General features: G+C 34.0%; 1 protein-coding gene and 1 long non-coding RNA gene across 4 annotated transcripts in view; one reads left to right on the top strand and one right to left on the bottom strand.

The window, feature by feature from the left end:
• Positions 1–22,354, top strand: part of LOC149803406 (zinc finger MIZ domain-containing protein 1-like) — a 410,193-nt gene that overhangs the window by 177,845 nt on the left and 209,994 nt on the right. The gene's annotated exons all lie outside the window — the stretch shown is intronic.
• The window catches only part of LOC149803407 (uncharacterized), a 55,977-nt gene continuing 49,960 nt past the window's right edge, over positions 16,338–22,354 (bottom strand). For both annotated transcript variants that reach the window (XR_016420214.1, XR_016420213.1), the window contains exon 3: positions 16,338–16,991. This is a non-coding gene — a long non-coding RNA (uncharacterized LOC149803407). The remainder of the gene's footprint in view (positions 16,992–22,354) is intronic.

Below are 22,354 nucleotides of genomic sequence, written 5' to 3'. Positions count from 1 at the left end.
TAAGTTGGGTCCAACTGCAACAACATAGATCCTGATTAGCCATTGCATACTGCACCAGCAGATCATGGTTTATGTGGCTTGTTCTACTTATTACTCCTTACAAAATGCAGAGACTCAGATCTGCTGGCACATTATGGATCTTTATAGTTTGTAGTTTGCACATGACCTATAAGCAAGTACATATGGTATTTTATCATAAATTAGCTAACAAACATTACTATTAAAAAGTAAATACACATTTTTAGATAATTCAGTCTTGTCTGCTCATTATTCAGCTTTATACATAATTATATTCATGAATATATGTGGTTTTGAAAATTTGAAGTTGTATAACTGGTATATTGTCATAATGGAATCTTATTGACCTTACAATTTGGTATGGCCCCCAAAAAATCTGCATTTCTGGTCAGCCAACTGTCCCAGTTTCTCACTCACAACACTAGCATTTTTCCCCCGTGATAAAAAAAATCACATTAAAAATATATATATAATGTTTAAAAATAAAAACAGACCTTCCTACCCTAATTTTAAAAGCAGTAAAATAGGAAACAAACATTTTTTTGCTTGCCTAATGGGGCATGTGTGGCCAATCGGTCTAAGGCGTTTGCCCTTGCAATCACTCGCACATTTCACTTCTGTCTGTGCAAGTTCAAGACTTGGATCAACCAGTGTGTGTACATGAGTTAAGTTGCCAGTAGCTTCCTGTGGATTGTCGCTTTTTTTTGGGGTCTTCGCAGATTCTTCCTTTACCAAATAAAATGGTCACCAATGTATAGTCTGTAATGTGCTGAAAGATTATGTTAAACCTCACAAAACCAAACCCAAAAAAAATGCTTGGTAACAATGCAGTTCAATTCACTTTGTAAGTGAATATACATGGTAGTCCATGTCCACAACTTTGAATCCTTGTCTTGTACTAATATATTGCATCTTAAAGGGCTCATGTTCATTAAGGATATTACTTATATTTGATAAAATATTCATTAAGAAAGGTATCAGTAATGAAGAAAATGTAGTGATCCCTCTTTAATGTGGCCACCCTTTTGTCATGCAACGGCAGCATTATTAAAGAGGTAGGATGTGATAATGAAGCGTGATAGTTAATTAATGGACTGTTATGGGGCTGAGCAAGGTTTCTTCTGGTTGGTAATAGTGATGGCCTCACAGGAGGGGTTACCATTGTATTGTTTTTATTCTAAAATTGTTTCAAGTCATTTGGAGAATCATCTCATGTTAGTAATGAAGTGCGAGTAGCATCATGTTCAAATGAATTAGTTGCCAAAAGACATCGTTCCACATTTGTACAGAAGAATTTTAAATTGCAAGATAACATTCTCAGTATTGTATTTACAAATATCATGCCTCTTATACATGCTGTTGTTAATAGTGCTTACTATATCTGATTTTGTTGATACAAAAGTGCTCCAGTTAGAAACAGAAATGTAAATTTCTGTCATACACTTTATGCCAGTATGATATGATATGAGTTGTCATAAAGATTCTGTTAACATTAGAATATAAGATGCATCAGTTTTGAAACAGCTGAATACTTATAAAAAACAAAAAGAAATAAAACACTAGCCATTCTTTTACGTCTGACATAATATAAATTATAGTGAAACCTGCACTAGCGTATACCTTCAATAAAAGTACTGTATATACTCACTTTACGTTGGATCCAACTGCAAACTGCACAGACCCAGATCTGATATCACATAAAGTGCTGGCAGATATGGGCGTGTGCAATGTGTCATGACTGATCAGTAAAACAACATAAACCCTGATCTGCTAGTGCATTATATGATATCAGATATGGGTTTATGGTGTTTTGCAGTTGGACCCAACTTATAGGTGAGTTTGTGTGTCATATAGATATGACATGAATGGCAGCACAAACAAACCGCCTTTTCTTAAGTTTTATTATATATTGACCTGCATATTAAGGATACCTGTCCTTGGAGAATAATAAGGGTTTTTTACAGACAGTTTTTGCTCTATACACTTATTCAGAAACTGAAAATAATTGTCAGAATACCATTTCATGGATTACTAATCTGAGGTCCACATTAATTATCTATAATTAATAATCTTATCCTCATGATAATCTTATCCCCTTAGTAATTATCTTATCCTCATCATTAGAAAAGAAAAAAAAAATGACCATGGTTTCATCTGAAATTAAGTCTTAATAATAAATTAATGAACAAAATGTAATAATGAATATGAATTATTTATTTTAAAAAATGCCATAGCTATTGTTACTTACACAGGAGTGCTGAAGATTGGTTTTAAAAAAATGGGCAAAAATTGCAGACAAATACTTAAAAATGAGATCTACTTACATGTACAAGTTGATCTGACAGGCACTTTTATAGGTTATTGTCCTTGAGACCTCTAGAATTCCTAGTGCACTTGTTTTCGTCAACATGTCAGATAAAGCATTGCTAGATAGAGTTATCATTAGAAATGTTACCTTTCAAGATGTTTTTAACTTCCATAAATGTATAACTTGTATTTCTTTGGTAAATTGAAATGTCAACAGGTCACGACCTTGTATTTGTGTCCATCAGATGTCTTTTATGTCAGAGAGCTTGATTTTACTAAAGCATTTCAGTTGAATGAATTGCATGTAATATATACAATACCATATATATCCATGTACAATTCATATCCAACTGCAGACATCGTAGACCAAGATCTACTGTCATATAATGCACCAGAAAAGCTGGGTCTATGCAGTTTGATAGGAGTAATAAAAAGAAAAAAGCAGCATAGACCTTCATCTGCTGGCACATTATGCAACAGCAGATCAGGGTCTATTTGTTTTGTTTGCAGTTGGACCTGACTTTAAAGTGAATATATTATTTTTACTTTTAATTTTGCCATAAGAACGGTCTATGACTATAACATTTTATGTGCTATCAAAATCTGAATAAGAATTTTACGCTAACAGGCTGCTCACATTATACGTTATCTAAGAATTGGTGAATTGGTGAAGTGCTAGTATCCAGCCATTCACTGTATACAGCAGGATGTAGGAAACAGAACAAAATGGCTGGTTCGAAACCTTTTTTCATCAGGCATCAAGATTACAAAGAATTCTCACTCAAACTCAACATTTTGACATCTTAGTGGTCAGTGATTTGACTTTAGCTGATAAGATGTGTGTGTCTGTGTGTGATTTAGATTTTTAATGTAGCTTTGACAATTTTCCAGTCATATCGCTACGATGTCTGCAGTGTGGCAGTTTAAAGTGATGTCTAGCACTGGGGCATGATGTCCCACCCAGTCAAATTATCCTGATACCAGGCCGACCAGTCCTAACACCAACCTCTAAATGCTGAGCGCCAAGCGAGGTGGATACTTTTGCCACTAGGCCTGATAAGATGTAAAACTGATGGTGACAGTGTTTTGGAAATTTGGAAAATTTGGCCAATATTTTCAGGGAGCTTTACAGCCAAATAAAAGTGCCTAATATTGTCTCTGATTGATTTTCAACAGCCAAATAAAAATTCCTAATAAAGTCTGGGATTGATTTTCAACAGCAAAGTAAAGATCCCAATAAAGTCTGGGATTGATTTTCAACAGCAGAATAAAAATACCTAACAATTATGTGATTGTATTTTTCCTCCGTAACATAAGAAGGGTTACTTACTGTCACAACTTTAACTTCCGTTCCTAGAATTAAACTTGATTAATTATGTAAGAACAGTTGATGGTTTGTAAAGGGACTAACGGTTGTATGTGAACATAGAACACAATTAATTTTACCAAATATTCTCTATATTTGTTTCTCAGTACTGAACTTTCCACTGTGTGACAATCAATACAAATCACGGTGAAGTTCTTGTCAAAGTTTCACCTGCATTTTTTTGAAAGGCTGGACTGTAAACAAACCAACATGCAGTGGAACACAGATTTCAATTCTGGATCATCACTACAACCTTATTACTTACTATACACTGTTGCTGAAACATACACAGACAACAATACCATAAGCTTATATTCTAAAGAATAAACAATTGCCTTTAAATCCATACAAAGAATGCCTAAATCTAACTCTCGTATCAACACCAAAAGGAGACAGGAAAAAATGCTCTAAAAATAGACTGCGACTACATTCGTGGGTATTGAACTTGAACTATTAATTGTGACCTGATTCCTGACAGGCCCAATTTTGTATGGTCAATTTTAGTCAAACTTTTATATTTGCATGCCACATCTATCTCAACTTTATACATGAAGTCTTTTGGAATTTCCTTGCAGACATGTGACAGCTGACAGAAAGTGTGTAGTGCTGGTATTCCACAGTGTGCAAGTTATGGTCCAAGTGTTCTTGAGTTATTGTTGTAGGGTTTAACGCCATTTTTCAGCACACAATAGGCTATACATGGCGGCCAGTATTAATGGTGGAGGAAGAATCCAGGAAAACCCCGGAAAGAACCAATGACCCACGAGAAGCTACTGGCAAGCTTTCTCACATACCCACATTAGCCGAATCCGAGACTCGAACCCACGCAGACAGAGGTGAAAGTGTTCTTGAGAAACCAAAACTAAATTTGCTGTGTCTTCCTTAATTATAGGAATTTTTCAACACAGCAAAAAACCTAATTATAGTACATGATAAAGCCTGCCTGAAACTAAAATTGAAATTTAAACATGTTGATCCATTAAATTTTAATGGAAATTTAAATAAACAGTTAAATTTTAAAAACTACATTTTATTGAAATATTTAATTTTCATACAATTTATAAAATTCAATTTGACATATTTTAGACAGCAAAGTTGACTAATGAATGGTATTGAAAACAAATGGTAGTTTGAGTCTGTACAGCTGAAAACATTTTTCCCGGGGATAGTGAAGCACCATAGCTCACCAGTGATTTTGGCAGCAAATTGCAATATGCCTAGATTTTGGCAGCAACTTGTAATATGCCTGTCCAGATGCATATAGATGTACACACTAAAGAAACAATGACAGGTATTATGTTCCACATTTATTATGTCAGGTACTTTGGCAGTTATTTTTATAACTAATAGCGCACTCAAATTTAAAGTTTTGACGGGACCACTATCATGCTTAATAGCAAAAATGCATTCCATTTCAATGTTGATGACTACAAAAGGCAACAACGTGATAGGAAAATACAATTTCAGGGATGCTTTACCTTATTGAACAATGGTGCGAATCTTTCTGGTGAAAATTTAAGCCATGTCTTTGAGATGCTGTATATCAGTGTGCTGATAGGAACTAATCTTGGTCACTTATGGGAGTACACTGCACATGCCCATATAAAACCTTGCTATCATCACTGGACTACTGGAGAGCTCCATACTGATCCAACTCTAACAGTTTGTTCCAGATACCAGGCTAGACCTGAAACGATATAACATGTTTCACTTAGTTCTAGAAAACAGCAAGATGTAGGTAAATGAAGTTTAAATGTGTTAGATATGGTGATTTCAAAATAACATTCAGGTTGAAAACATGGGAAAAAAAAGTAAACTTGACAGAGTGACACTCAACAGTGTGAAGCAATGGGCATGTATTAAAGTGATAAATGCACCCTAAATATATATGAGGTTTCTAAAAGCATATTTAGTCATTTACAGGTTAAATAACTAATCAGGTCGAGTATGTATCATAAAGTTTAAGGCAATGTTGGAACGGTGAGGTTTGATCATTAGTGCAAACATTAGTACATACCACTATACAGGAAAGTCAAGTGACAATGTACTAAATTAAAATATATTACTATTAGCAATCTTATTCATGAGGAAAATAATAATTTTGGATATTGCAAGTGAACACAGCCAAATGTGGCCATGGATCAACTATAGGTACCAATAGATACCTAATATCATCAACTGAATGTGAAATTCTGATCCCCACAACTTGTAAACAAGGCATTTGCATATGTGAGACAATGTACTTATTAAAAATCACATGTGCAAACATAATTCAAATGATCTTTGTGAACATTTTTAGTGTATTTTTAAGAGTGTTGGTTACCAGTTATTATTAGCTCAATGATTCAGTGGAATCAGATATCAGCTGATTCTACAATACTGCACTCTGTCAAAGTACTAAATTGAAATATGTTACCATACATAAGCATATTCATGATGAAAATAACATTTTGGGATATTTGAAGTGCACACAGCCAGAACTTTGTCTTACAGATTCACTATAGGTACAATGTCTGCCTATATGATGTACTGAGTGTCAACTTTTGATCCCAAACATTCTAAAATATATGGATATTTGTTCAAGTGTGATATGTAACCATATTAAGGTCAGTTGTACAAAGATAAATTCAAATAATGTTTGAATATTTCTTATGTAATCGTTAAAGTGCCAGTTAAAACATATTAGTAATTAATAATGCATAAAGCCAAATGGATCATTAGAATTCCTATAACATCATATAGGCCACAATGCTGCACTGCACCAATCAATATCTTAACCAAACTGAACAATAAAATGGGATGCATTTTGTGTTCAACTTACGTCATTTTGCTGTTTTCTTACATCCAAGGGTAAATATACCTAGGTAAAGCATATTTTATCCCTTTGACTTGTATTTCATTCTCTGACAGTTTAAAATGATTTAGTAGAGAACTTGAGTAGGTTCTAGTATAAAGTTGTCATCTCTGTCCTCTCACTAAATACCTTATAACTATGTTTATAAACAATTACTGAAAGATATACAAGCAGATATGTGTTAATCAGGAAGTCACCCCATCATAAACACATAAATTAACTGTTTGGACCCCTAATAAATGAATGACCTAAAGGCACAATAATAAAATAGAATTTTGTCTTCTTCTATTTTAAATGAAGATCTCATTTTGACGTACAAAGATATTTTCTCTGACAAAATTTGACAAATATCCATCACTGGAGCTTGTATATAGTGTAGGAATATATACATGCTGATATCTTTTAATATCATTCCCAGTAAATATTATATATATGCATTTTGGGGGGAAATTTAAATTTTATTTAAAATAAAAATTAATTTTTAATTTGTAATTGCATTCTTATATATTCAAAGTCAATATACATAACATTAAAATTTCATGTGTCAATCATTAATAATAAAGATGTTATACTAATTTAAAATTTACTCTTATACTTCACTGACAGGATATAGAACGCAATTGATTTTACTATATGTTCTCTACATTTGTTTCTCAGTACTGAACTTTTCACTGTGTGACAATGCAAAAAATATGTTAATCTAAAACCTTCAAAGATGACTTCACAAAGTTCTTATCAAAGGTTCACCTGCATTTTTTTGAAAGGCAGGACTGTAAACAAACTAACATGCAGTGGAACAAGATTTCAATTCTGGATCATCACCAAGACCTTAATACTCACTATACACTGTCACCGAAAAACACACACCATAAGCTCATATTCTAAAGAATAAACAATTGCCTTTAAATCCATACCAAGAGTGCTTAAATCTAACTCTTGTATCACCAACAAAAGGAGACAGGAAAAAATGCTCTAAAAATAGACTGTGACTACATTCGTGGGTACTGAACCGGAACTATTAATTGTGACCTGATTCCATATACAGTAATATGCACAGTGACTTGCACAGATTAAGTGACTAGTTTGTGACTGGCACCAAACATTTCACAGCTCTGTATTTATTAACCTTTAGTGTATTTAACATGTCATGTACACTATTAGGGATATTGATCTGCAGATCACAAGGTTAAAATGGTCAGCCAGTTGACCCATCAAAAGATATTTTATAAATTTTTTCAGCCAGTTGACCCATCAAAAGACATTTTATAAATTGTATCTCTTCACTGTTATCCTTTGTAATATGTGTAGACAGATCAAACCCAGTTGTTTTCCAGAGTTTAATAGAATTCATGGTAACATCACTGCTTAGTCACTGCTGAAAAGTTTAACAAAAGCAGGAAAATAATAGAAAAGTTGTAGCAAGATGTATTGTTGTACATGTTATATCGGCTCCAGGTGTCAGAGTTCAGTTAGTGGGGACTTGGACAAACAACCCCATTACAGATAAAATGCTATAGTGGCTAAGAGGTCACCTGTATTCATTGCTTATAAAGGGCTTTGTAAGTGACTATTCACTTATAGATCACTTAATACGTGACAAATAGGTGAATGATTAGGATTTTATGTGTACATGTACATATGTAATTAGGCATTTCAATTATAAATGAAATATTTTTTCACTTATAAGCGAAATGTAGATTACTCACTTACTACACTTGTATGTGAGATAAAAACAAATTCCCATCAAATTCAATGAATATGGGCTTTGAAATTACTGCTACACACACATCCCTCTCTCTTTCTTTCTCCCAGCTTGACAGGAAAATAGTGTCCTTGCATAAATACAAGTTGTAGTTTTATAGAACATATTCATGTAAATGGTTGACAGGAAGTTCTGACCTTATGAAAAATGTCATGCACTTGTATTTAAATCACAAGGTTATTTTTAAATGATTCCAACACATTAGCCTGCTGCTTGGGGTCACCACATTTGAAACAGTTTGATCAATGTCAAACTTTTAGCAGAAATAAAACAAAGTGACAACCATAAACATAATTGTTTCCCCGAGTAAAAAATAAAATTTTCATTTGTACATTCATTTTGAGCAGAGTCCAACATCATCAAGTAGTCCGTTCAACTGAAATTGAAAGCAGATTTTCTACTCGCTAGTGGCAGTGTAGTTCTCTTTCAGAATCTGATGGCAATTCTACTTGAGCTGGTAAATGAAGACTGTTTAAAATTTGGTAGTTCAGAATGCAAATCCTAGGATATTTATGTATACTTCATGACTTGTTGTTGTTGTTGTTGTAGGGTTTAACACCATTTTTCATCACAAGATAGGCTATACATGGTGGCCAGTATTAATGGTGGAGGAAGAACTCGGGGAAAACCCCGGAAATTCCGGATCACTGCCATCTCACTTTATGTCTGCATGGGTTCGAGTCTCAGGCTCGGCCAATGTAGGTACATGAGAAAGCATGCCAGTAGTTTTCATGGGTCAGTGGTTCTTCCGGTTTTTTTCCAGGGTTCTTCCTTCACCAGTTAAACTGCCTGCCATGTATAGCCTATCTTGTGCTGAAAAATGGTGTTAAACCCCACAACAACAACGACTCTAGCTTTGATACACATCCAACAAAGTTTTATTTCAACGTTATTTGAGTTTTTTTATCTTAAAATGTTTGTTGAAATGTTTTCTTTTAAAAATTGTTTTTAATGTGACTTAGTCAAATTGATAAATCTGATAGGAAGTTGTGAATTGTGGAGTAAAAAGTCATAGTAGGACCTTTACTGAAATTAGTTTTTTGCAGCAAACCTTGGACTTAAAATTGTTTTTGCAATGTACTTTTGGTTAGAAAATGACAGTAACCATGAATTTACAGTTCACTCATACTCTATTGATGAAGTCTTATATGACCTGACTTGTATTGTCACTTATGCATGAAATATAAGTCAAGCGTGAAGGAATTTTTTTCTCACTTATACTGTAATTATACAAATATTCATTACGTATGTAAAATACATGCAAGTAACTTATATCTAACCTACAAGTCTCTTTTAAGTCAAGCACTTATAAAGTCCAAATAAGGGGTAGTACAAAGGTAAGTGAATAAAAGTGTCATCTGGCATGCACTGTAATTGGTCAGCTGCCCACTGTGATTGTTTATAAGTAGTAATAGATTGACAGTTTCAATAGATCAATTAATGTATGTCTATATGTCAGGCAAATACCTATGGCTTGCAAACGTTGAGGCATCATGTGACATACAGTTGCACTGGAAAGCTTGTCAGATATTTATGTTTTATGTTCATTACCTTGCTCACTGTCAAAAATTAAAGTCACCATAACTTTATGCTTGATTTCCATTACCTTGCTAGCTGCCAAAAATTAATGAAGATCATCTTAACTCCAACATTTTGCAGCCATTTTTCATAAAGTTTCAAGCAGACACTAAAACATCAACATGATTTGACATACCACTTCAACTAGTACTCTTCTGGAATGGAAAGTCATAGTAACATGGGGTTTTCACTGAAAGACTTTTTATAATGTAAAGTTACAGTCATATTGACATGGGGTTTCAACCATGAGACTTCTTGTCTTGTCTAGTTGGTCCTAAATGAAAATGGTACTGCTCACGCATCCAGTATGCTTACCTCAGGGATCTGTAGAATCTTCTTGTCACTATTTCTTCTGAATGAATGGTCATGTCAGCATGGGTTTTTCACTGAAAAACTTCTTTTATTTTAAGCTGGTAATAAATGAAAATGGTGCCAGTCAGACCTCAAATAAGGTCACCACAGTGGCCATCCTGAAAATCTGTTATGGTTACTTGTCCTATATTGATTAGTCATATCAACATGGTGTGCTAAATTCAACAAAAGACTTCTTACAATGTCTAGTTGATCCTAAATGGAAATTGCATGAACCTGATATTCAATATTGCCACCATGGCAGAAATCTTGGAAAAATTGTTATTATTACTCCTTCAAAACAGAATGATATATTACATGGGGTTTTCACTGGAACACTTCTTGTTATGACATGTTGGTCCAAAATTAAAATGGTATGGTCTTATGTTTAATATAACCACCATTGTAGCCATCTTGAAAATCTTGTTATTGCTACTCTTAAATGGAATGTTATTTTGAAACGGGCTTTTTGTCTCATCTCTTATGATATCTGGTTTGTCTGAAATGAAAATGATGCAAATTGACACTCAGTATGTACACAATTGTCACCATCTTGAAAACATTATTTCTTCTCCTCCCAAAGGAATAGCTATATCAACATGGGATAGGCGCCAGTAGACTTATTAGGGTATCTGTTTGGTTAATATTAAATTTGTGTATTAAAAAAATTAACTTTGGAGAAAAAAGTTTTTTTCAGAATCAAACTAACCAGAGACTGAGTTATTTAAAAATCAAAAAGAAAAGGAGATGAATTTATTAGAACAAACCAATTTGCAGTTTCCAACGTTTATGATATATGATAATATTATTTGAGACAATTATGAGTGAAATTAATTTGGAAACAGTTTTCCTGCATATTAGTCCAATTGTCAGCATCTGAAAACCAGATTCTCAGTGTTTGGCTTGCAAAGTTGTAGATATGCATCATCCTTCCACCCAAATTAATTTTGTTTGCTTCTGCTTGAAAATATTTTGTTCTCATGTAATTACTTTGAATTTTTTTGTAATGCCTTCGTATAGTCTATCTTGTTAATCCAATTTCATTTGCTCTAATATGACATTATGAACGTGAATTATTTATAAAATGTGATTAAACATTTTAGTTTTAATTATAAAATTTATGTTTGATTAAGGAAACTAAACTATAATTATTAACTGGTCCAGAAACTCACAGGATGTGGATGGTGAATGGTTATGGTTGATGGGGAGTGGAGGGTTAAGGCCATACGCATAATCTGTTGGTTGACTAAGACCAGTCTTCCAGACTATAATCCAATTACACGTGTACTCTGATTACTTCAGCAATAACAGCAGAAGCATTCAGGCCCATGTCTGCTTAATTGAATCCCACCAACTGAAAATTTCAGACGTTTCATTATTTTACTGTACAACCCCACCCCAGCATTGGCATCGGCACAGAAAAAGTATATGTATACAGACACCCTGACCATATTGCAACTATTCTTCCTCATTTCTTTGTCTTAGGTCACAGTTTAATGTGTGTTTTGTAGCAGCTCTCCCCTGGGGATGGGATTAAGGGGATGAACAGTGTACCCATAGTAGTTGTAGAATTTATTGGTAGAGTTTTTGGATGTTGTTCATACTGTTATATACTTGGATCATGGATCTTGAGAGTTTGCATCTTGATATAATGTCAGTAATCACAGTGACCCATATTTCATGATTCAGTGACTTTGGTTATATTTTGTTGAACAACTATATTTCAGGCCCTGTTCATGCTTAAATCATCCAACTAGATTTTTGTATGCATCTCTATTAGTACCACATGTTTAGAACAAAATAAGGTCACTGTGACCTAAAGTACACAATTTAATGGCATAGGTTCAGGCTGTATACTGCTATTCCTAGATTCATATAACTTTGTGAGGGGATGCATCATTATAAGTACTACCCCCACATCACAAAAGTATTTTGCCTTGTGCCCATGATCATCAAATAGGTTTTTGTACCCTGTGTACTTCCTGGCATACATAGAATTGTGAAACTTGACAAATACTACAGTCTTGTCACAAAATTAGGTCACTGTGACCCATATTTAACTTTTTTCATTTTCAGTCTTAGTTGCATCAATAAGGGTATGTGAGCAAGCTTGCCAGTTGTTCTCCTTGGTGTTGTCCCTAAGTTCTTCCTCCACCGGATATACTGGCTGCCATGTAGAGCCAATGATGTGCTGAAAAATGGAATAAAACCCACAAAACCAAACCAAACATGCGGAGAGCAGATAATTCAAAAGCAAAATTATCTACCATACTCTTATATTATTATATTACATTCACAAACCTTTTTATGTTTTCTTTTTGTAAAAATGAATAATACAGAAATTGACTTGTCATCTTATCTTTTATTGTCCTGTCTTGTCTCATCTCATCTCACCTGGTCTCACCTCATCTTAATATTTATTTATTTTAAAATATTGTATAAACGTGGCCAGTTATATTTAAATTATCCTCAAAAAGATAAGATGAACAATATAAGATGAAGCAATAAACTGTAATTTATAAGTATCATGTATGCCAGGTGAAATTCTATATATCAAGGCAGTAACACCAAATATGTGACAATATCTGTATAATTATGATTCTTTTTTTAATTAAAAAATCTAATTTTGAATGGCATTCAATTCATAAAGACTTTATGCTTGCATACATGTCATAGTCCTGGAAGAGTTTTCAGTTGATTGATCAATTTCTTGATTGGTATTGAGCAACATTTGCACATGAAAGACTTCAGTGCCTTGGCCTAGAGATGCTTACACCATGCATCCGACCCAGTGTGCCTAGGCCTTTCTAAGAGGTGCATACACGATGCATCTGACCCAGTGTGCCTAGGCCTAGAGATGCATACACCATGTGTCTGACTCAGAGTGCCTAGGCCTAGAGATGCATACACCATGTGTCTGACCCAGAGTGCCAAAGCCTTTCTAAGAGGTGCATACACCATGCATCTGACCCAGTGTGCCTAGGCCTAGAGATGCATACACCATGCATCTGACCCAGAATGCCTAGGTCTAGAGATGCATACACCATGCATCTGTTTCAGTGTGCCTTTCTAAGAGGTGCATACACCATGCATCTGACAAGGAAAGCCTAAGCCTAGAAGTGCATCCACAATGCATCTGACCCCGAGTACCTAAGCCTTTCTAAGAGGTGCATACACCATGCATCTGACCCAGTGAGCCTAGGCCTAGAGATGCATATACCATGCATCTGACCCAGTGTGCCTAGGCCTAGAGATGCATACACCATGCATCTGACCCAGAATGCCTCGGCCTAGAGATGCATACACCATGCATCTGATCCAGAATGCCTAGGCCTAGAGGTGCATACACCATGCATCTGACCCAGTGTGCCTAGGCCTAGAGGTGCATACACCATGCATCTGGCCCAGTGTACCTAGGTCTAGAGATGCATACACCATGCATCTGACCCAGTGTACCTAGGTCTAGAGATGCATACACCATGCATCTGACCCAGTGTACATAGGTCTAGAGATGTATGCACCATGCATCTGGCCCAGATTGGGCTGATTGGTGCTTGGACCTGCAACCCACTGAATGTGAGTATGGCACATTTACCACTACACGACTGTACCTCCCTGGAGAATATAACAGTATTATGGATATTTCTTTATTTCTATATTTTCATAAATTATGTGTAACAAATAAGGAAATTCTTAATCAGCTTTGGGAAGATGTAGTTTCTCACAGCTGGAATCTGAATGTGGGATAATATGTGCATGGTTCATGAGAATTTGAATTACAGGAAACAACTTTATAAACATCTCAATTGGTACTATACCAGGCAGTTCTGTTTTCATGAAAACTTTTAATACAACAAAACACATTTTGTTGAAACAAATCTTGTCATTCAACAGATTTGTTTAAATTAGTTTTAATGCATCTTATCTATGAAATTCCATTTTTAAAATCCTTGTATTTTATTACCATGATCTTTTCCATCAATTCACACAGATAAAGATGATTTTTTTCTTCAGGCACTTTAGAATGCATATTTTAGTTATGTATCACTGCCTTATGACTGAAGATTGTCGACTTTTTAGGATACAAAGAACATGATAATTTGCCTCCTTGAAAGGTCTTGTATTTTAATTTACTTATTTATTTTTTTGTAAACTGTAAAATTGAATTTGAGTGTACACTAAAGTTCAGTACTTTCATGAATATGCAGGGCCTGGCCCCATATTCACACAACTCATCTTGAATCCCATTCAAACTCAAATATTGCTCCTTTGGTATAATTTGTGAAACTTTCACAAAACAAACTGCATATGTTTTAACAATATTACCAATAGAAGCTGACCTTCAAAGCTCAAGCATGTAAATTATTTCTCTCATTATTATGCATTCAGAACTTAGTTTGAGTGTACAATCAAGTTGTGGAGTTTTTTTCTTAATAAAGTCACCTTTGACTTTAAACTTTTTCAGCAAAAAATAAAAACTTGATCCAGAACCCTCCCTCCTATCAAATATTTTATTTAGAGTAGACCTACAGCTTCAAAATGTTATCACTCCAAACTCTTTTAGGTCGATAGATGCAATTTTGTGTCTTTAAGGTAGTCGCCTTCTTCCATGGCCAGTTGTGTCATCACAGTTCATGATAGACACAGGCTGGTGGTATTAGATAAAAGAACAAAAATGCAGCTTCAAATAATGTAGATATCTAAACACATTAATAAATACAATTGAAAAAATATAGTTTTCAGACCAGATTTTCTTTAGCCAAAAATCAGTGCAACGACCAGAGCTTTTGTCCAGAATTTAGTCTTCCTCTTGTTTGATCTGCGGACCTGAGTATACTCAAGACAAACTGTCAGCAAAGATTAGGTAAATTTGACATCTGGAATAAAAAGGGGTAAGTAGGAAAAAGTTACGGTCCAATAAGCTCCCCCAATCCAAATTTCACCCATTTGCTCATGAAATTTTAACAGCCAATAAAAAAAACAACTCTTAGATATCTAAGCAACTGTGGATATGAAGGTCTGACATGCTTGGATTCATTTGGAATAAACAAGAAAACTTTCTCCTTTAACCCCATTGGAAGTGAAAATGAAAATAAGTTCCTGGCTTTGATGAGTTACTACATGGACCCTATTTATGACAAATCAAAACATTCGGTGATCTGGCTATCTTCTAATTAAAGTTACAGACTGTCAATCTTTTGGAACTTTGAGTTTGCTTTATTTGTTCAGAAGGTTTCAAGAATGTATAACCTAGATGAAGCAACTGCAAAATAACAATTTTCTCATTTAGGACGTAGGTTTGGTAAAGTAAATATGAGATTGTGTTTATTTCCAAACAAGGACTAAGGGAGACAAATCTGCATATTTTTCATTATCTTGAATTGTAATACTGTGGCAGGTAATGTGTATTTAAATAATCAATGATACACTAAATTGATTTATCCAGGTAACACAGCCATTAGATTCCATACAAGTATTCAGATCTCTGTGATTTATTAGACTGAATTACATTAGATTGTTTATATTTTGGATACCTGTCTTTTTCTGACTTATTGGCTGTCTATCATTTTGTCTTTTCAACCTGTCACATATGGCTTTATAAACTTAGTGACTTTTTAATAGGTTGATACAGTGATTTATCAACCCTAGAAAAGTGATACTTACAGAGATCATAAGCTGTTTTTTAGTGGTAAATAAATACTTGTATCAGCTCAAATCTAAAGTCCTTCATTGTATTATCATATCACTTTTAGTTTTCAACATTTTCCCCATGTTAATAGCTTTCAGGAAACACTAGATAAAGTTTAGTGTATAGCTAATAAAATTGCATAACAAAGCTGAAGTAGATAGGGAACTTTAAATGATTTTATAAAAGATGTTATAATTAATTTAAAATGGTTGGAATGATAGTTGTACAATAATAAGTTAAATTAAAACTAAGATAAAACAGTAGATGTTAAGTTTTTTTCCATGATACCTTTCAGTTCTATTACATTAATTTGCAAGAAGGTAAGTGTAGGCAAAAGGAAGGGTATGCAAATGGACAGGTGGCTGGAAAGAGGGATATGTGGATAGACAAATGAAAAAACCTTCTGTTACTTATAAGTGACATTTAATATATACTCAAGCATAACTTTTGACTCTAAACAGAAAAAATTATGTAACATGTCCCACTTGTGACTTCATTGGTGGAGCAATTGGAATAAATCATCAGAAGAACCATTTGGAAACTAATAGAACCATCACCTGTAAGGATAATATATTGTTTTTGCAAATACATTTTCTCATGATTTGACCATTTGGTTACTAGAAAAGTCTTATAGTAGATTTTTTTCATAGTCTGTTTGATATGTTGTTAATATGAAGCTTTAGTCATAAATAGAGACTTCTTTATTGAATACAATGATGCAAATTGATTTTGTTCCTCATTAATGATACTAAAGGCATACTGTGACCATCCCAATCTATAACATTAAACAATCATTATCTGACAACCATTAATAATTTATAGAATTCAGCATTGCAAAGGAATGGTTTTGGTTTTAATGCAGCTTTGCTTTTTGTATCGTACAAAATTTGCATATGTGACAAATGTAAAATGTGACAGTGACAACAAAACTGACCATAGAGAACCGTGGCAATCATATATAATATTCAGGTAGATAATAATCTATCATGGACTGAACATATCAAACATATCAGTCAAAAAGTCAATTCAAGTTGATGGCTTCTCAGTAGGATAAGAAATTTTCTCCCTGAAAGGAAAAGAAAACTATTTTAAAACAGTTACATACAACCCCATTTAGACTACTGTATGGGGTAATTCAAATGATAAAAACATAGCAAAGCTGGTACATCTTCAAAAAAGAGCATTTGGGCTCATATCAATCCAGAAAGAAAGCAAGGAAAATTTAGCTGGCAAGTTAAATATATTACCTATTAAATACTGAATCCATTTGAGAAAAGCCAAATTAATGTATAGGATATCCAATAATAGTGCTCCTGAATATTTATAATCATTATTCCAGTATAGGCTACCTAGCAATACTCCACTCCTGTGATCCATGATCTCAAACCAAATAAGGAATTATTTTTAAAAAAAGTTTCCAATACTCTGGAAGTTTGCTCTGGAATAGTATTCCAGTTGAGATTAGAAATGCCCACTATTTCCTTCTTCCAAACCCAATATATCTAGTGGCTTCAGAGATGCAGCTAAAATAAATAAATTCCTTTGTATGAGGGCCTCAAGGTAGATTAGTTCTCGGCTAATTGTGTTTTCCTCTTTAAATAAAGTCATTATTATACATCATAGCAATGATTGATCCATATGAGAACCAATTTGCAGTTACATATAATGTTCAGATCATAGCAATAATCCATGTGAGAACCATTGCAGTTAAGACATAATATTCAGATCACAGCAATGATCCATGTGAGAACTATGGCAATTATATATAATAGTCAGATCATAGGAGTAATCCATGTAAGTATCAATGGCAATTATATATAATACACTGTATTCAGATCATAGCAATAATCCATGTGAGAACCATGTTATTCTATGCCAAGTCTTGTACACCATAATATGGTGCACATGTATCTCACTATTGTGAGAATGGCACCACCAGCATCAGTGTTATTCTGTGCCAAGACTTGTACACTGTAACATGGTATCAGTGTTATTCTGTGCCAAGACTTATACACTGTAACATGGTATCAGTGTTATTCTGTGCCAAGACTTATGCACTGTAACATGGTATCAGTGTTATTCTGTGCAAAGACTGTACACTGTAACATGGTGCACTTGTATCTTACTCTCTTGACAATGGCACCAGCAGCAACAGTATTATTCTATGCCAAATCTTGTACACTGTAACTTGGTGCTCATGTATATCACTTTAGCAACAGCATCAGCAATGTCAGTGTTATTTTGTGCTAAATTTTGTACACCATAACATGGTACACATTGCTAATGAGAGACACTCTTTCTTTTTTTACTAAAACTTACCACATATAAAGCTTGTAAAACAAGAGGTCACATGTTCATGAAACTTTTAAGCATCAAACTGCACCATAAGTTCTGCCTTCAGTTTAAAATCGAGATCTCCAACATGATGGAGACCTGACAAACAACAATAAGAGGTCATGTTCTGGTGACCTATTGATTCACTAAAAAAATACAGCTTTCACATTTAAAATAGTGAACACTTTAATTCAGAACGTATTGTCTCTAATGATAACTCTTAAGACAAAATGCAACAATTATTCTGATACCTTTGTTAAATTATTTGGTTACGGGTGACAGTCAGATCTACTTGTTATAAATAGACCTATATTTTGTTAGATTGCAATTTCTGTGTGTGAAAATTGTCATGTTCTGTTACTTTGATTAGAATAAAGTCAGGATCAGCTTATGTCTACTTGCTCACCGAATTTCATTTGCGAATTTGTGTGGATTTTAGTTTAAGCTGAATTTGCTCTGACAAAATTTTTGAGAATATGGGACCTTGATTTTAATGAAGTGATCTTTATTCCAAAAGTAAATTTAGTGAAGCTTATCAGTACCAGATGCATCCAGATGACCTTGACACATTCTGTCTGATGAAAAGATTTTTCAATAATTTTATTTTATTTTCATGTGTATCAAAATATACAAATATATTTTGAAGGTGCAGTGAGTGTACATTCCAAAGATTTCATTGCATGTTTTAATATCCATACAACCTGATTAAAATCAAGATCTCTAACAAAATGGAGAATTGACTGGACACCAAGGGTTTCTTTTTTCTTGCCTTTCAATTCACTAATCAGCTTTCAAATTTATGAAAGTGAGAACTTCATTTAAAATGTAGCTTCTAACAATAACTCCACCTATTATGAACTACAATGATTTATCCAATAAATTATTAAAAATAAGTTGACTGGGAATTCCTAAAAGGATGACCGAGCTTGAACCGTTACTGGTGCCTTCATAATCTACGTAGATGTTGATTTTAATCAAATTAAATATGTGTCTTGAAAGGACTTGTTGCCCCAAATCTTTTTCATACATGGGACTCCATTTACAAGAACAATGGTAGATTGTCTGAACTATTTGAAGGGATAAATCTGAATCAAGTACAGTAATACAAACAAAATGTGCAAGTGTTTTTAATTATAAATCCCCCTCCATGTTAAGCATAACAGATGAGTAATATTGAGACATGTATTTAAGTGAAACTGTATCCTTAATATACATTATTTTTAATTAGCATACATGCATGCTAAAGCTACTCAATTATGTTCAGTTATCAGTCCCTTAATTGACATTCCAGATCCATCAGCATCTTGAATTTTATGTTCTTTTCATAAGTGAAGCTAATTGACAGATGAACATATTAGCCTTGATTGTATTGGGAAAACATATGAAGCTCCAACATTGCTCGTCAATTAATTAAAAAACAGATTAATTATTGAGCTGTATAGGGAGATTAGAACTGGATAAAAAAATTAAGTCAGTTCAGCTTTGATCTGCGTCTTCGTGATGATTTTTAACTTGCATTTGAAAACCAAACTCCTCTATTTTATCAACTTTTCCTTTCTCACCTTTCAATTGTATTAGCCAGAAAAGAATTAAGAGTCTCAAATTAATTTTATTTCCTGAGGCTGGCCTGCAAATTAAATTGCAGAAGTGGTTGTTTCTTCCAGGCTGTACTTAATTTAGAACCATAGATAACAATATAACGAGATAAAAAAGGTATCCTTATAGGCAGTAAAATCTCGGCTCCCTCCTCCATGAAATTTGAATGATCTTTTACTAAAGAGAATTGGAATGGACAAAAATAATGAAGGCGGTTATTATGAAATAGGAATAGAAACACATTTGACTTTTCCCTTGTATCTGATCCTTGGTAAACTGTTATTGTAATAAAAGGCATATCACAATATTGATATGTTATTTTAAGATGCCTTTTAACAAAATAGCTTCACTCCAACCAAACAAGTGGTTGACCTAAACATACATAAAGTTAATTTATTGAGGCTAGCACTGGCAAAACAAACAGCTCTGTTTCTCTTATCCAAGTATATGCTATTTTATATCAATAAGGTAATTAGGGTGGGAAGAATTGCCCTTAACTCAACCCCTCCTGTTTACAAGTTGATATGTCTCACTAGAAACCAGAACTACTGTATGTATCTACTTGTATGTACTCCTAATATGTCAGTATTACTGGCCCAGACTTTTCCAGTAGTGTGTGTGTGTGTGATTTGGATTTTTATTGTAGCTTTAACAAGTTTTCAGTTATAGTGCTACAGTGTCTGCAAAGTGACAGTTTATAGTGATGTCCAGCACTGGGGCATCATGCCACAGACATGTAGCATGATATCCCAACCAGTCACATTATCCTGACACCAGGCCAACCAGTCCTAACACTAACATCCTAATGCTGAGCACCAAGCGAGGCAGCTGTTAGTACCATTTTTGTAAGTCTTTGGTATGACTCGGACGTGGTTCGAACCCACAACCTTCGCTTCCAAGGCGGATGCTCTAACCACTAGGCCACACTATTCCAGTAGAACAGTTCTATACCCTCATCCATTACTTCCCCTTTTATTTAACAGGAAACATAGGACAGATCACACAACACATGGACAACATTGTGTTGTCTTTCATTGTCAATGTTACAGCTGGAAGTTAATGAATTGATTTGCAGTGTAATTTTTAAAAAGTATCCATTTATAAGGAGTGAAACTACCACTAACCTACCAAATCTTACCATTTATGTTTAAATAAAGATTGGTTAAACGTGATAGATTGTTTCATATTCAGGCACATTGACCACAACATTTCTTTTTCTTCCTGTAGATCACATGGGGGAGACAATGACAGGCTTTTAATATCTTTCCTGCTGAATAGAATATTGTTAGCATAAGGTGTCACAAATGCTGGTATATACAGTACATGCACACTTGTCATGTCACTTGTGCTGGTAATTAATTTAGAGAATTTGGGTTGCTGCTGAGCTGTGCATTAGTTACATAAAGGCCCATGAGTGGTTAAAGGGAGATAATCTGTATACTCGGTGTTTAACAAGCTGTAGTCAGATAGACTATCAGGGGGTTATTGATAGAAGGCAAATAAGTGGTGTTATCTATGCTAATATAGCCAAGTGTCCTACAATGTTTTGTAGCAGTTCATTTATATAGAGGCTGTATAACTGATTTGCTGGGGCTCTATTGGAGTGGTCTGAGCATTTTACAAGCTTATTATGCTACTACTAATAGCAATAAGAACAGCAGTGATAGTAATCATAATGTCAGTGATAACAATGACAATGAAAATAATAATGATATCCTTTGTTTTCATGTGACATCATCAAGCTTGTGCACTTTCATGTCCACCACTTGATTCCCTTGCCATGAAGATTGCCCCTAGCAGTGTTCTTCCCAGAAAAGTATGACAACAGGTCTGGTTTTGTAAGGACCAATACATTACGTCCTGCTGGGCATGCAAACCATTGCATCAAATAAACATGAGAATGAAGTTGTGACTTTTCCCTTTTTTCTTTAAATAAAACAACATTGAAATTTCAACCATCTTTGTTATTATTTCATGAACAAATATATCCATCAATAAACAGATGCATAAACAAATGGAAACACAAACAAGTATAAACATGGAATGATATTCATTTTTCATGGGCTTAAATCAATCTGTTTTGGTTATTGTTCTATTGAAAAAGCCAATTGTTAATATAAAATTTAATAGTTTTAAACCATTTCAAGAATACTCGGTTTTGATATTCGTCAAGTCATGTTCTGTTAGGCACACATTTCATTTTAATACACTGAAGATCAAACAACAACCTTGAACAGTTTCTCACTTTCATGCAACATCCTCCTCCATCCATTATCATCTCCACCACAAATACAATATTTGAATGTACTAACTAAAATTGGTTTGTCTACTGTCTTTGACAAAAGCATTTTCTATCACCAAAAATATTTAAGTTATAGCATAATACACATGTTATGAAATTTTAATTCAATAACATTTTGCATCTCAAAACTCATTGTCTGGAAACACTATTAAAGTCGGCAAACATGGGGACAAAATGCAAAATAATTTTTTAAAAAA

This window comes from Sinohyriopsis cumingii, chromosome 3, assembly GCF_028554795.1.
Source record: "Sinohyriopsis cumingii isolate HCF-2022 chromosome 3, ASM2855479v2, whole genome shotgun sequence".
In the NCBI taxonomy this organism is placed as follows: domain Eukaryota; kingdom Metazoa; phylum Mollusca; class Bivalvia; order Unionida; family Unionidae; genus Sinohyriopsis; species Sinohyriopsis cumingii.
Note: the sequence above shows the minus strand (reverse complement) of the source record. Positions and strands in the feature narration are given on the sequence as shown.